This window comes from Mastigoproctus giganteus, chromosome 6, assembly GCF_048544385.1.
Source record: "Mastigoproctus giganteus isolate SK-2022 chromosome 6, ASM4854438v1, whole genome shotgun sequence".
NCBI classification, from domain to species: domain Eukaryota; kingdom Metazoa; phylum Arthropoda; class Arachnida; order Uropygi; family Thelyphonidae; genus Mastigoproctus; species Mastigoproctus giganteus.
In genome coordinates this window covers 12,328,723-12,344,071 of record NC_143580.1, presented here as the reverse complement: position 1 = coordinate 12,344,071, position 15,349 = coordinate 12,328,723, and the positions used below count along the sequence as shown (strand labels likewise).

Below are 15,349 nucleotides of genomic sequence, written 5' to 3'. Positions count from 1 at the left end.
GTCCATTTATTACCACTCTCTGCCGTCTACCACTCAACCATCCCTTTATTCGCAGCAACTTGCCCCAAATGCCATACTACTGCAATTTGTACAGCAGTCTTCCATATGCTCGATTTAATTATATTTCATATTGTGACTACCTTTACAACAAGTTACCATGTATTTCACTACCTCGAATAAGTAACGCTTCACCAATGGCAAAGACTATTGTTACTTATTCTCAGCGGGTACCACCACCCAGATGGCACCGTTTAAAGGTTGGTTGGCCTATCATCAATGGGTGGGCAGGTACCCTGGTGTTGCAATCATGCCAACCCAGTTGTGAATAATTCCACAATGAGAGATGCCAAAGGGTGTGCATAGTAATAATTACTAAGTAAAAAGAAATGCAAAAGGCATAATACATTACAAATTGTAAATTTACCATTGAACATTCAGTGAAATACACCATTCTTTGTTCATAATAGTAAATGTGTCTGTCTTCAACTAAAAAGTTCTGATGGTGACTGTCTAATACCACCTGAAACCTGCTTGTTGGAATGATCCCATTTTTCAAAGATTTTCATCTATTTTCTGAAAGGTCTTATCTGGAAGAATGATAAGGCTACCTTTCTACACACAGATGTCTTGCTGTTGCTGTATTACATTCAAGCAAGTCCATACACAAGATTGTCATTTCTCGGTTTCACTAAGACTCCGCTCTCACTTCATATGCACCCTATCACTTAAAACTTTAATTAAAAAAAAAAAAACTTAAATCCTGTACTGCTCAAATTATTTTGTTTTAAAATAAAAATACTGAAAGTAAGATTCAATAAATAAAGTGATATAAGAAACTTCTCAGCAGGAAAACACTCCTGCAGGGAAAAAAAGCCTCTAGCGTAACCCTTCCCTGAAATGCATTGGTCTTAATTCTCATAGCAGAATAAACTTGTCTTTGGAATGAGCTGTCCTGATGTTGCATTATTTTGAAACAGATGTTTAACTGGCCATTTGTTTAAAAGTGAGACTGCTATGACACTGCTTCAGGACTAATTGGTCCATCATGAGACAGCAGGTAGTCTCTAGTGCACACAGACAAAACAGATGTAAATAATTGTTCCACATTTTTTCTCCCATGTACATATTTAATCATGTTTTCAAAGTTGTAATACAGCAAAACCTATCTGTTGAAAGTAGTGCAATACCAGTGAAACTTGTTACAAAGGCAATGTTTGTTCTGCTGTGTGAATTAAGCCAATTGCATTATCAATGCAGTTTAAATTCCAGTGCCTGCCAAAACAAATGAAAAGATAGTCACTATAATATTTACAGATGTAAATAAGTTGTCACTTGTACTTAATACTGATTGAAATGTGCTCCTCTAAAACTGCTCAACCACTTGGTATACTTCTCTCTAAAATCTGGAAAATTTTAAAATCTGACACCTCCAAATCCCAGAGGGTGCAGATTTTAAAAATTACCATAACTTCCTTCAGTGAAAAATAATAAAACAAATTATACATATTATATGCAATGATTATGTAATAACAAATGCACAAATTTAATGTCACATAAGTGATAAACATGAGTCATATAAATATTTTGACTTGCCACACTGTACTGAGTCCGTCACAATATACATCAGTCAAATTTGTATACTGGACACAAATTTTGCTGTGTAGACTGTTTATATTATTTCTTTGCCTGAAAGGCTCCTAAAAATATTTTATGGAACATCAATAATTTCAGGTCCAGAAAGGTTTTCTTTCCAGAGGTGAATAGGTTGTGATGTCCAGCTATCATCATTATCATAAGGACTGTTTACGCTTTATAACAAATTTTGAAAAAAAAAAAAAAAAAAAAAAACTTTCTATTTATCTGCTTTTCTATATGAATTTGAGCACACTGATTCCAAATATGACCTCAGTTTATATGCCATCAATAATGTAATGCCAAATTTATTAATAATTTTCAACTTCTGTACAGAACAGAATATTAATGTGTACTATATGTGAACAAGATAAATGGAAAAATCACAAATTAAACATCTTGTCTTTTATAGTCAGTTTGGTCATCCTGAATCAAGAACTAGACATATTTGCCATCTTAGTTCCCCCCCCCACCACCTTGATACCCCTTCTCCATTTGCTATACATTCTGGTGCAGTGTACCCCTTCACTAATATGCCCATTCCACATACCATTTTTCCATAATTTTCAATCAATCTGTCAGCTAGCTCTTTGTAATTTTCACCCAGTGTTACCCAGAAAGCCATTCATCAGGGCAAATGACTGCGAGGCATTTTGCTCAGCATAAGTTATTTTGCCTTCTAGTCCTTGGGAAGGCAACATTTGCTTAACTTGTAGACAAATAAATATGTGCCGGTTTTACATCATACAATTATGGAAATAGACTGTATATGCTTGAAGGAGAGCCACCTCAATGTACAGTAGTGGAAACAACACTGTTTACTACAATATGTGCCAAACTGAAATTCAATTCTGGCAGACCATTTGTTTCTCTTATGGTGCTGATCTACAGCACTGCTATCCCAGAGACAGGAGAGTAAGGAATAATATTATTCTGGATTTTTTTTTTTTTCCTTCTCAATTTCCCACTCTTCATCATTGTCAAGGTCCCCATAATGAGTCTTCAGACTAATTTTAAGCCTTTATCAACAATAACTGACTGGCAACATTCTGGTATACTAAGTGAAAGACAGTTTTTAAAGGAATCTCACATGCTTTCAGGTTTGGAAGATGCCCAGTGCTGAACATCCCAAAAATATTTAGTGGTGTTAAAGTTGGAGCTCTGTACATGTCGATGAATCTTTTGAACTTCAATGTCTTCAAACCAAGTCACCACAAGTCGTGCAGTATGACATGGTGCTGTATGTGAGGCCTCCAAATGTGCATGTCATTCCGAAACAGAATAAGATCCTCCCCATACTACTAATGCCACACTAGTAATGATACATGAAATGTATCATTCCTACAGTGTGGATATACCAGATTGCATTCACTGTTCCAGGAAGAATGACAACCAATGGTCCAAGTCCAAACCACAAGAGACAAACCCAGCAGAGACAGAACCTCGGCCAAACTTCACAGTTGGGAGGACATACTCCAGTAAATGACATTCACTGGTATTCACCAGTTCAGGAAAGCATGTTACTCCATAATATAACTTTCCAATATGTCATAGCTGCTGCATTAAATTTTGAAAATGCTAAAAGATCTGGTAATTGTAAGCAGGAGATATTTTTTAAAATCCAGACTTGACTTCAAATTACATTTCGTTGATAATAAACATATTTTATATTAAGATACAACCATGGAATTATTTACAGTTATAGCATACTTTCAAAGATTAGCTTACTTGGGATATTTCTGTCTAGGATTTCTGTTTGGATTGTCTGTTTAACACCAACTGATTATGACTGCTTCAAGGATAATGCTTTTGCAGATTCCATCCACTTCAGAAATGGTGAATCAAAGTTATATACAAATTTTTGGCCAGTTGCATTTCATTTAGTAAGAATGCAATCGTTGTTAGAGAAGAATTTCAAGAAGGATGCAGCTATTCCTGACATGTGGATGGCAGGTACAATTTATTTTTTTAAGCCCAGGAGTATCCAGACACTTTTGCCAAAAAGTAAACTCACTAATTTGGGAAACAAAGCTTACTAGCTATATAATAGGAAATGATGCAACAAAGCAAGCTTATAGAACATCAGCAAAAAAAAAACCTACACAATTCAGCTATCTGTACCCTACAAGAATTTACCTAGTTCTTCCTTGAATTTATTCAACCCATCTACTTCCACAGCAACAGATGGAAGCCTGCTCCAACGATCAACCATCCACTGGTTGAAGGCAAACTTCCACACATCTGTCCTGCAACCATTCTTCCTCAACTTGAATTTATGCCTCCTCATATGTGTAGTCTCAGCAAGTGGAAGAATACCATGAACATTCAGCTTACCTAATCCAGTCAAGGCAACACCTTAATCAGATCACCCACAGGTGATCTGATTAAGACACTGTGGTCTCTTAATGGTCTCAAGACACTGCATTATACAGAAATGAAGCCTTTCTAGGTAAGAACACACTTTTATTCCCTTCACCCATTCGAGCAGATCTACATCCTTATTAAAGTGAGCCTCCAGACCTGTATACAGTACTCAAGATGGGGCCTAACCATGGCCTTATAAAAAGGGATAGTCACCTCCTTATCACTGCTAGCAAAGTTTCTGTATATCATTGACAAAACCCCATCAGCTGTCCTGGCAGCATGTTTGCACTGCTCAAAGAATTGTCTGACTACACAATTACCCCCAGGTCTTTTTCATCCTTCCCTACCCTGAGTGTAATACCACACTGTTAATAAGTTGCTCTGGAATTACTGCTACAAATGTGCAGTTCCTTGCATTTGTCATTTCTCAGCCCATCAACCCAATTTTCCTAGATCTTTTTGTAGTAGCTCACCCTGATGACTGTCGTTAACCACTGCCGTACCTAGACTTCGGTCGGCCCTGGGTGAAGTATTCACCTGTCTCAAAAATTAAAGGTGGAATTTCGTAAAATTGAAAATTAAAGGAAGTACCCAAAAAATTACTCAAATCATAATTATTTATTTAAACTTTAACGACTAGTACATTATTTATATAAACTTAAGTTTTCCCATCATTACCTGAAGATATTTACTTAATACAAATTTATCTATAACATCTGATGTTTTTATATCTTTTAGTACATTTTGTTCTATTGACATAATGGCCAATCCATTAATTCTTTCTTGGCCAATTGTTGCTCATGAATATGTTTTAATCATTTTGAGACTTGAAAAACTATTCTCTTCAAATGCAATCATAATTGGCAATGTAAAATTTTCAAAATGGATGGTTCATACAAGGCTAACTTGTTCCTCTAGTCACAGAATCTCCTGCCAGATCATCAGCATGGCTTTCGGAAAAAACATATCAAGTCTACATGCAATCATCAAAGCAAAGCCAAATCTCATATCCACAATGCCTTTGTCACACAATATCTACTCATAGTCACCAAGCTGGATTTAGGGAATAATTTCAACATAGTTTATTTGGATTTTAGCAGATAATTTGACTTGGTCCCTCATGAGAGGTTAATATATAAGCTTAAACAGGTTGGCACTACTGGTAAGGTTCTAAGATGGATCTGGATGGCTGCAGAGCAGAAGGTTGTGATTAATGATTATTCAGATTGGTGTACCATTAGAAATGAGGTCCCTCAAGGATCATTGTTGTATCCCATTTTCATAAATATCGGCAAAGTGATAGAAGGTATGATGCAAAAATTTGCAGAAGATAAAGATCAGTAGAGTCGTTAATGATCAGTGCCAAGCAGTGCTCCTTCAGGATGACTTGAACAGACTTCAAAGGTCAGAGAAGTGGCAGCTATGTTTTAATGCTGCTAAATGCAAGGTCTTACACTTAGAATTAGCAACCCCCCAAACAAATTAGATACTTAGGTGGGGATGAATTGAAAACAGTGAAGGAAAGGGATCTGGGAGTTATGATACGGGCAGTTAGGAAGTTTTCTAAACAGTGTAAACAAGCAGTCAGGTAAGTCCATGGTGTCCTATCGTGATTTATCGAATGCTATGCTATAGAGATAGGGAGGTCATAATCCTGTATAAGGCAATTGAAAGACCACATTTGGAATACCGTGTTCAAGTATGGAGACTTCATTTGAAAAAAGACAGAGCTTCTTGAAAGCATCGTGGACTAATGTTATTAGTGGAGTCCCTCAGGGCTCAGTGTTGGGTCCATTATTGTTTTCTGTATTCATAAATGATATTGATGATGGTATATCAAGCTTAATGTCGAAGTTTGCAGACGATACAAAGGTAGGCAGGGTTGTCAAGGATACTATTGACACTATGCTGCTGCAACAAGATCTGAAATGGTTGAGCAGATGGGCTGAGAGGTGGCAAATGAAGTTTAACATTGACAAATGTAAAGTACTACACATGGGAAACAACAGCAACCCCAGAGCAACATATCAACTCTGTGGTACTACACTGACAGTGGTAGAGAATGAAAGGGACCTGGGGGTGGTTGTGCAGGCAGATATGAAGTTCTCTGAGCAGTGCAGACGGGCTGCAAGAGTAGCTCATGGTGTATTGTCAATGATATATAGGAATTTTTCTAGCAGGGATAAGGAGGTGATTATTCCCTTGTATAAGGCAATGGTCAGGCCACACCTAGAGTACTGTATACAGGTCTGGAGGGCTCATTTCAAGGAGGATGTAGAGCTGCTGGAACGAGTACAGAGAAGGGCAACAAGATTAGTGAATGGAACAAAGGGTTGCTCTTACGAAGAAAGGCTTAAGTTTTGCAAATTACAGTGTCTGGAGACTAGGCACCAGCGAGGTGATCTGATAGAGGTGTATAAAGCATTGAATGGTTTGAGCATGCTCAATGCTGATGGGATTCTTCCTCTCGCTCAGAATAATCACCTGAGAGGGCATAAATTCAAATTGAGGAAGGACAGATGTAGGATAGACGTGCGGAAATTTGCCTTTAGCCAGCGAGTGGTTGGTTGGTGGAACAGACTTCCATCCCTTGTCATGGAAGTTGATAGCCTAAATAAGTTTAAAGCTCAGCTGGACAGGTATTTTGAACGAACAGAGGGGTGAAGTGGAAGTGTTTTTTTTTTTTTGGCTGATGCTGCATAAGCTTGTTTTCTTGCATCAAATGCCTCTACTAATGCTAATGAATCCAAAGACAGGCAATTCGAATGGTGATATGGGAAGAAAGATGACCATGTGAGGAAAGACTTGATTATGTGGGCTACAGATACTTCAGAGGTAACCTAATTGAGGTTTATAAGGTTCTGTGAGGAATTAATAAAGTTAATGAAGATGGAATTCTCACTGTTCTAAACAATTCCAGAACAAGGGATCATTAATTCAAATTACAGTGGTTGAGGTTTACATTAGATTGTAGGAAGTTTTCTTTTAGGCAGCGAGTAGTTGATAGCCAGAACAAGTTGCCCTCACAGGTAGTAGAGACTGACAATTCGAATAAATTCAAAAGTCTACTGAACAATTACCTGTGTGAGAAGGGAAGGGTATAATTTGTGTTTTCTTATCTACTTGGTTGCTTTTTTTTTTTTTTATGCCACAGCGAAAGACCTGCGGGATAATTGTGCAGTCAGATATGAAGTTCTCTGAGCAGCGCAGATGGACTGCCAGAGCAGACCATGGAGTTTTGTCAATGATATATAGGAATTTTGCTAGCAGAGAACAAGGAGGTGATTATGCCTTTGTATAAGGCATTGGTCAGGCCACACCTTAGGATACTGTATACGGGTCTGGAGGCCTAATTTTAAGGAGCATGTAGAGCTACTAGAATGAGTACAAAGAAGGGCAACAAGGTTGGTGAGAGGAACAAAAGGGTGTGCTTACAAAGAAAGGCTTAAATTCTGCAAGTTGCAGCATCTAGCAATAGTAGAGGCATATGATGCAAGAAAGCAAGCTTATGCAGCAAAGCAAAAAAAAGAAGAAAAAAAAAAAACCACTCCCATTTCATCCCTCCGTTCGTTCAAAATACCTGTCCAGTTGAGCCTTAAATTTATTTAGGATATTAACTTCCACGACAAGGGATGGAAGTCTGTTCCACCAACCAACTACCTGCTGGCTAAAAGCAAATTTCCACACATCTATCCTACATGTCTTTCCACAATTTGAATTTATCCCCTCTCAGGTAATTATTCTAAGCAAAAGGAAGAATCCCATCGGCATTGAGCATGCCCAAACCATTCAAGACTTTATACACCTGTATCAGATCACCTCGCCGGTGCCTAGTCTGCAGACACTGTAATTTGCAAAACTTAAGCCTTTCTTCGTAAGAGCAACCCTTTGTTCCATTCACTAATCTTGTTGCCCTTCTCTGTACTCGTTCCAGCAGCTCTACATCCTTCTTGAAATGAGGCCTCCAGACCTGTATACATTACTCAAGGTGTGGCCTGATCATTGCCTTATATAAGGGAATAATCACCTCCTTATCCCTGCTAGAAAAATTTCTGTATATCATTGACAAGACACCACAAGCTACTCTTGCAGTCCGTCTGCACTGCTCAGAGAACTTTATATCTGCCTGCACAATTACCCCCAGGTCCTTTTCATTCTCTACCACTGTCAGTGTAGTACCACGAGAGTTTGATAAGTTGCTCTGAAGTTGCTGTTTCTCCACATGTAGTACTTTACATTTTGCCACCTATCAGCCCATCTGCCCAACCTTTCCAGATCCTGTTGCAGCAGCATAGCTTCAGTAACCTTTGTATCGTCTGTAAACTTGGACATTAAGCTTGATATACAATCATCAATATCATTTATAAATACAGAAAACAATAATGGACCCAACACTGAACCCTGAGGGACTTCACTAATAACATTAGTCCAAAATGAGCAGTGTCCATTGATTACTACTCTGTCTTCTTCTCCCCCTCAACCATCCCTTTATCCATAGCAGTAATTTGCCTCCAATACCACACTGCTCCAATTTGTGCAGCAGTCTTCCATGTATCAAAAGCCTTTCTAAGATACAAATATATAATATCAAAGTTATTCCCAGCATCCAGTTCCTTTTTGTGACTGCATCATAGTATCCAATCAAATTGGTCAGGCAAGACTTTCCCTTAACAAAACCATGCTGTGTCCGAGCTATAACTGAAGTCTTGTCTAGATGATCCCGCAGTGCTTCTTTAATCAGTGCCTCCATTAATTTTCCTGTAACAGAAGTAAAATTCACAGGTGTCAGCCTTTACTTGTGTTGGCCTTTGACTCCCCTTTGCGAATTGGGGTCACATTTGCACATCTCTAGTCTATGGGTACCTCTCCTGAGCCCAAGGAAACTCATAATTATGGCTAAGGGTTTGCTTACTTCCTCTGCTGCCTCCTTTAATATAACTGGATAGATCCCATCCACCCCAATCTGGAGACTAGGCGCCTGCGAGTGATCTGACTGAGGTGTATAAGGCCTTGAATGGTTTGAGCAGGCTGAATACTGACGGGATACTTCTGCTTGCTCAGACTAAGAGCCTGAGGGGGCATAGATTCCAACTGAGGAAAGACAGTTGTAGATGTGATGTGCGGAAGTTTACCTTTAGCCAACGGGTAGTTGATTACTGGAACAGATTTCCACTGTTGTTGTGGAAGTTGATAGCTTAAATAAATTTAATGCTGAACTAGACAAACATCTGATGTGACCGGATGGCTGAAATGGGAAGGGTTTTTTTTTTGGCTGATGCTGTATAAGCTTGCTATCTTGCATCATATGCCTCAACTAATGCTAATGCTAAAAAGCCTATGGCTTTCTTGCACTATATGTCAAATACTATTATTATGTTAATAACATCTGAAGAGAAATGGTGACGTTGGGATACAATTCAACTAAGTTTCTTTTTTTCTTGAATAAATGTCAATAATTCTAGTCAACTAATTTTTTTTTTTTTTTTTTTTTAAAAAAGATGCTGCAGAGATTGGATTTCTTGATGTAACTCTGTCATTGATATCGCTGCTCCCATCTTCACCAGTGAGAATTCCTTCAAGGTAGACATTTCATTTCTATTGCACTTTCTAATAAATTCATGGTTTTTTGATTTCAGAAAATTTTGGTATCATCGTAGTCCTCCCCACACACAGGGTGGAAAATGGTTCTGGTTCGAATCCCTTCTATGATGCGAGGAACTTTAATGGGCTTTTTTTTCACTCCATGGCTGAGTTAGTCAGTATCAGGCATAGACAGAAAAGTTCCCCCCCCCCCAAATCGATCAGAGAACACACTCAATTTACAGACACAAATACGGGTAGGCGCCTCCATAGCCAGGTGGGCAGGGGCAGCAGTGCGTAGCACACGCTTCTTGATTAGACCGGGGTTCGAGCCCGTGACCACCAAATACGGAGGATGCGGAAAGGTCAGGGAATGACCACCGCATATCCCTGGAGCAATATGGCCTTAGTTGCTAATGCTGCTAAAAACCAAATAACAAACAAACAAAACGGGTATATGTAAGAAATTATCGGCTGACCCTAACATAAGTTTTTTTTTTTTTTTTTATTTTAGGATAGAAGATGAAAAGCTGAGGATATTTCATTCATCTGATCAAATCTTTCTTATAAGCCAACGATAGCTACATCGATCATTATATAAAAAAGTAAAATTTAATTTAATTTAACATTTGGTTATAAAATAAATAAATTACTGTAATAAGCCAATATTGAATTTTTTTGAACAATTAAAGTATTATATTAAGAAATGGACATTTTTTATATTTAAAAAAATTAAATTATCGGAATTCGGGCCCCCTACATTCTCTGGCCACGGGTGGCTTCCTGGTTCATCCATACCTAGGTATGGCACTGTCATTAACCACCTATCAACCTTTATAACATCTGCAAACTTAGATATGAAACCTGATATACCTTCATCAATAACACTGAAACAACGAACCCAGCGCTGAACCCCGGAGAACACTAATAATAATAAGAAGGCCTGATGTAGCCGAGTGGTCAGGAGCATGAGTGCAGTAGCATGCATTCTTTGGATGGACTGGGGTTCAAGCCCGTGACTGCTAAATACAATTAACATTTGTATTGATGATTTATGGAAACTCAACTGACCTGGTTGTGATGCTGGAGTATAAACAAGAACAATATAAAATTAGCCCACAAAGAGCAATGCCCATTGTTAATCTCTCTCTCTCTCTCTCTCTCTCTCTCTCTCTCTCTCTCTCTCTCTCTCTCTCTCTCTCTCTCTCTCTCTCTCTCTCTCTCTCTCTCTCTCTCTCTCTCTCTCTCTCTCTCTCTCTCTGTCTGTGTGTGTGTGTGTGTGTGTGTGTGTGTGTGTGTGTGTGTGTGTGTGTGTGTGTGTGTGTGTCTTCTTCCACTTAACCATCCCTTTATCCATAGCAGTCACTTGCCCTTAATGCCACATTGCTCTAGTTGTTACCTTTTATGTGCAACAGTATAAAAAGACTTCCTGAAATCCAAGTATACGATGTCAAAATTATATTTTGCATCCAGTTACTTGATCACTGCATCATAGTAACCTATCAGATTGGTTATACAAGACTAACGATAAAATAATCTACTGTAACAAAAAAATTAAAATTAATAAAGAATTTACATGCAAATATCAATTCTAAATAGAATAAATATTGTCATGGGATAGAGCGATTCAACAAAGCAAAAGCATACTGGAAAAGCTAGCCTATCTCCTTGTTTAACTATAAATGGTAAAAAAGCACCATCAGAAACATGTAGTTTTGCCAAGAGGAAGACTAATTAGAGAAACTTAGACATCCTAGATGCCTATGACTGAGCCTTGCCCAGAAAGGGCCCTTCAAAAAAAAAAAAAAAAAATCATTTCCTGTTCATCCCTTCTATAGTTTGTCTTCTTCCTTGAAGAACTCAAACCACTCACTTCTACAACACCAGACAGAAGTTTGTTCCAACATTCAACTAACCAAAGGCAAACTACTACACATTTATACTGCAGCCATCCTTCAAGTTCAATTTATACCCCTTCATGTAAGCAAGAAAGGATATAAATTGTAGTCTGAGCAAGAGGAAGGATCCCATTAGCACAGAGCTTACTCAATCCATTCAAGGCGTTAAACACCTCAATCAGAGTCTCTTCACAAGAACCTAGTTTACAATTTGCAGAAATGAAGCCTTTCTTAATAAGACCCTTTTGTTCGTCTCGATAATCTTGCTGCTCTTCTCTGTACCTATTTCAAAAGATCCACATCCTTCCTAAAATGAGGCTTACAGACCTGTACGTAGTACTCAAGATGTGGACTAACCATTTCTTTATAGGATGGGATGGGATAATATTATGATAAGATAAAAAAAATTTCCCGTATATCACTGAAAAAAAAAACAAAAAAAAAAAAACTCCATGAGCTGTGCCGATAGCCTGTCTGCACTGTTTAGAACACTTCATACCTGACTACACTACAACCCTCCCAATCTTTTTCAATCTCATTAACTGGAGTGCAGTACCACAGTTACATTAATCTGGAATTATCACTAATATGAAATACTTCATATTAGGCCTCAAACACCTTCATCAATATTAATATTGAAAATAATAACAGGCTTGGCACTTAACCAACAGGGACTCAGCTAATAACATTTGTCCAAGAGGTACACTGCCAACCGATAACTCTGTTTTCTCCCAATGAATCATCCCCCTATCCAAAGTAATAACATGCCCTCAATGCCACAGTGGTCCAATTTGTACAACAGTCATTTCTTGCAACAGAATCAAAAGCAGAAAGTTTTTTGAAATCTAATTATATGATGTCAAAATTATTTTCTGCATTAACTTTCTTTGTTACTCTGCCACAATATCCAATCAGACTGGTCTCATAAGATCGCCATTTAACAAACGCATGGATGACTATAGTATAACTGCAGTCTTGTCTGAATGATCCTGCATTACTTGTTTAACCAGTGATTCCATTATCATTATCTTCCCTGGAACAGAAGGTAAACAGGTCTGTAATAACTCGTGCCACCCTTTGTGAATTGGAGATAATTTGCACATCTAGTGTCCATGGGGACTTCCCCCAAGTCCAAGGATGCTCTCATAATTATGGCCAAGAGTTTGCTAACTTCCTTTGCTGCCTCCTTTAATATAACTGGATAGATCCCATCCATCCCAGATGCCTTTCTTATGTTTAACTTCAACAATTTCTCCTCCACTTTTTTCTCAGTTGTTACAACCCCAATACAGCGAGGACTCCAAGTTGTTTCTTGATGATTTGATTTTTTTCACAGTTATTGTATGAATTGCTAGTATCAGGTTCTCTTTATAATAGAAGGGATCTGGGGCCAGCAACAAAAAAAAACCCCATTTCTGTTGATGTGCATGAGCAATTTTCATTTTCAATGCACATGAAATCATCTAGTAATGTATGGGCAAGAAATATCAGTGGTTGCATGTGGCATTAGATTTTGTTAGTTGTTCAAAAAAAGTACATTTCTATTCAACTATTTTTTACTCCCTATTGCAGTTTCTTTTTCTTCATTTCAGTTCCAACACTGATGTCATGTGACATTCCCCAGTAACATTCAGGCAAGGAGAGGGAAAAGCAGCGAGTGGGAGATGCCACCAGCTTATCATTGTCTTCTTCCTCTCTTTCTCGCTGAAGTGCAGAATTGTGCCTATGCTCTGGAGTTTAACCAGCTCTTCAGCTAAAAAATTTATTTCTGTCTTCAAGGATAATAAAGCTGCATGTGGAATTTGACTATATTAAGGGGAAGTCTTGTCTGACCAACGTGATTGGATACTATGATGTGGCCACAAAGGAACTGGATGCAAAAAATTATTTTTAATATCGTATACTTGGATTTCAGGAAAGCTTTTGATACTGTTGCACATTGAAGACTACTGTAAAAATTGGAGCAGTATAGCATTAAGGACAAGTTGCTACGATGGATAAAAGGATGGTTGAGTGGGAGAAGACAGAGTGGCAAATCAATTGACACTGCTCTTCGTGGACTGTTATTAGTGGAGTCCTCCAGGATTCAGTGTTGGGCCCATTGTTGTTTTGTATATTTATCAATGGTATTGATGAAGGTATATCAGGCTTTATTTAGCCAGCCTTGTATCATCTCAAGTTTGAGATGATACAAGGCTTGCAGAGTTTTTAATGACAGTATGCTACTGCAACAGGATCTAGAAAGTTTAGGCAGATGGGCTGAGAAGTGACAACTGAAGTTTAACATTGACAAAAGCAAAGTACTGCATATAGGTAGCAGTAACCCCAGAGAACTGTACCAACTGTGTGGTAACTCAGGGTAGTGGAGAATGAAAAAGACCTGGGAGTTATTGTGCAGTCAGATATGAAGTTTTCTGAGCAGTGCAGACAGGTGCCAGAGCAGGTAATGGGGTCTACAGGAATTTTGCTAACAGGGATAACAAGGTGATAATCTCTTTGTACAAGGCAATGGTCAGGCCACACCTTGAATACTGCATACAGGTCTGGAAGCCTCATTTTTAGAAGGATGTAGAGTTGCTAGAACAAGTACAGAAATGGGCAGAAAGATTTGTGGGAGGGGGAAAAAGGGGGCTCTTACCTAGAAAGGCTTACGTTCTGCAAACTACAGCATCTGGAGACCAAGCACTTGTGAGGTAAAAATCAGATTGAGGTCTATAAGGCCTTGACAGGCTCAGACTGTGAACCCGAGGGTGCATAAACTCAGTGAGGAATGACATTTGTTGAATAGATGCGTGGAAACTTGCCTTTAGCCAGCAGGTAGTTGATTGTTGGAACTTGTTAATGGAAATTGTTAGCTTTAATATAAATTCAAAAACAGGGCAAACTTTGGAGTGAATGGGAAGTTTTTTTTTTCCCGTATAAGCTTGCTTTATTGCATCAAATGCAATGCAATAAACTAATGCTAATGCACTTTAAGCTGCCATTACGCATTTATTACGTATTAAACTTTAAACGCACAAAATTTTGTAACAATATGGACGTAGGGTCCCGTCCCAAAGGGTCAACTCGCCAACTGCGTCCGTAGCAAGCGAAACCAAACGGCTTGATTACTACGGGAATAGCTGTGTCAACTAATAACTCATAAATTTCTTGATAACTTACTTCCTTTCGAAATTCTGAATCAGTACGTACCGAAATACTAAATTAATCAACAGACACTGTCTGACCGCTTTATATGATTAGGCAAAACTCAGAGGGAAAAAAAAAAAAAAAAAATCTTCTTTAAAAATTACAACGCAAAAGAAATTGATTCTGATTAAAACGTATATACCGTGAAATTAAACAAAATTATACTTACCTACTTATTATAAAAAAAAAAAAATTCCACTGACAACTGCAAAAAAATATTAATTATGAGAAATTATACTTCAATATCGTAAAAAATGAAAACGATAAACAAACATGCTACGCACCTCACATTTTGACAATTATATACGGCGGGGAAACATGATACCGCATGTGTGATCAATATATAAACAGTGTCGACGTCAATTTATATATCTTGAAGTCAGCCCAAAAGTGCCAAATAAATATTACTTCACTAGCGGTGGTGGACTCCGAGTCATTAAATCTGAGTCCATTAATTGACGTAAACGACAATCCGTAAAAATCATGATTAATTATGAGTTATGTGATTAGGATAATGCCGCCTAGAATTACAGTTATAGTGCCCAAGTCGCATTAAGCCATCCAGGTTTATATAGGTGAGAGAACATCTATATCTTCTTTAGAAAGGAGAAGAATTCAAATAGGTTTGTTTCATTTCCCAGGAGGTGCTCCATAGGTTCCTGTAAGCTTACAATAGGAATGTTTCT

At 38.1% G+C, this 15,349-nt stretch overlaps 1 protein-coding gene across 3 annotated transcripts in view; it reads right to left on the bottom strand.

The window, feature by feature from the left end:
• LOC150083919 (DNA polymerase epsilon subunit 3-like) overlaps positions 1-15,011 on the bottom strand; it is a 77,879-nt gene extending 62,868 nt beyond the window's left edge. The window contains exon 1 of one of the 3 annotated variants that reach the window (XM_090374960.1): positions 14,948-15,011. The gene's annotated coding sequence lies outside the window, so the exon portion shown is untranslated. Of the gene's footprint in view, positions 1-14,666; positions 14,714-14,832; positions 14,854-14,947 lie in introns of those variants that run through there. The other 2 variants (XM_090374962.1, XM_090374961.1) reach the window with 2 other exon arrangements.
• Between the last annotated feature and the right edge of the window lie 338 nt (positions 15,012-15,349).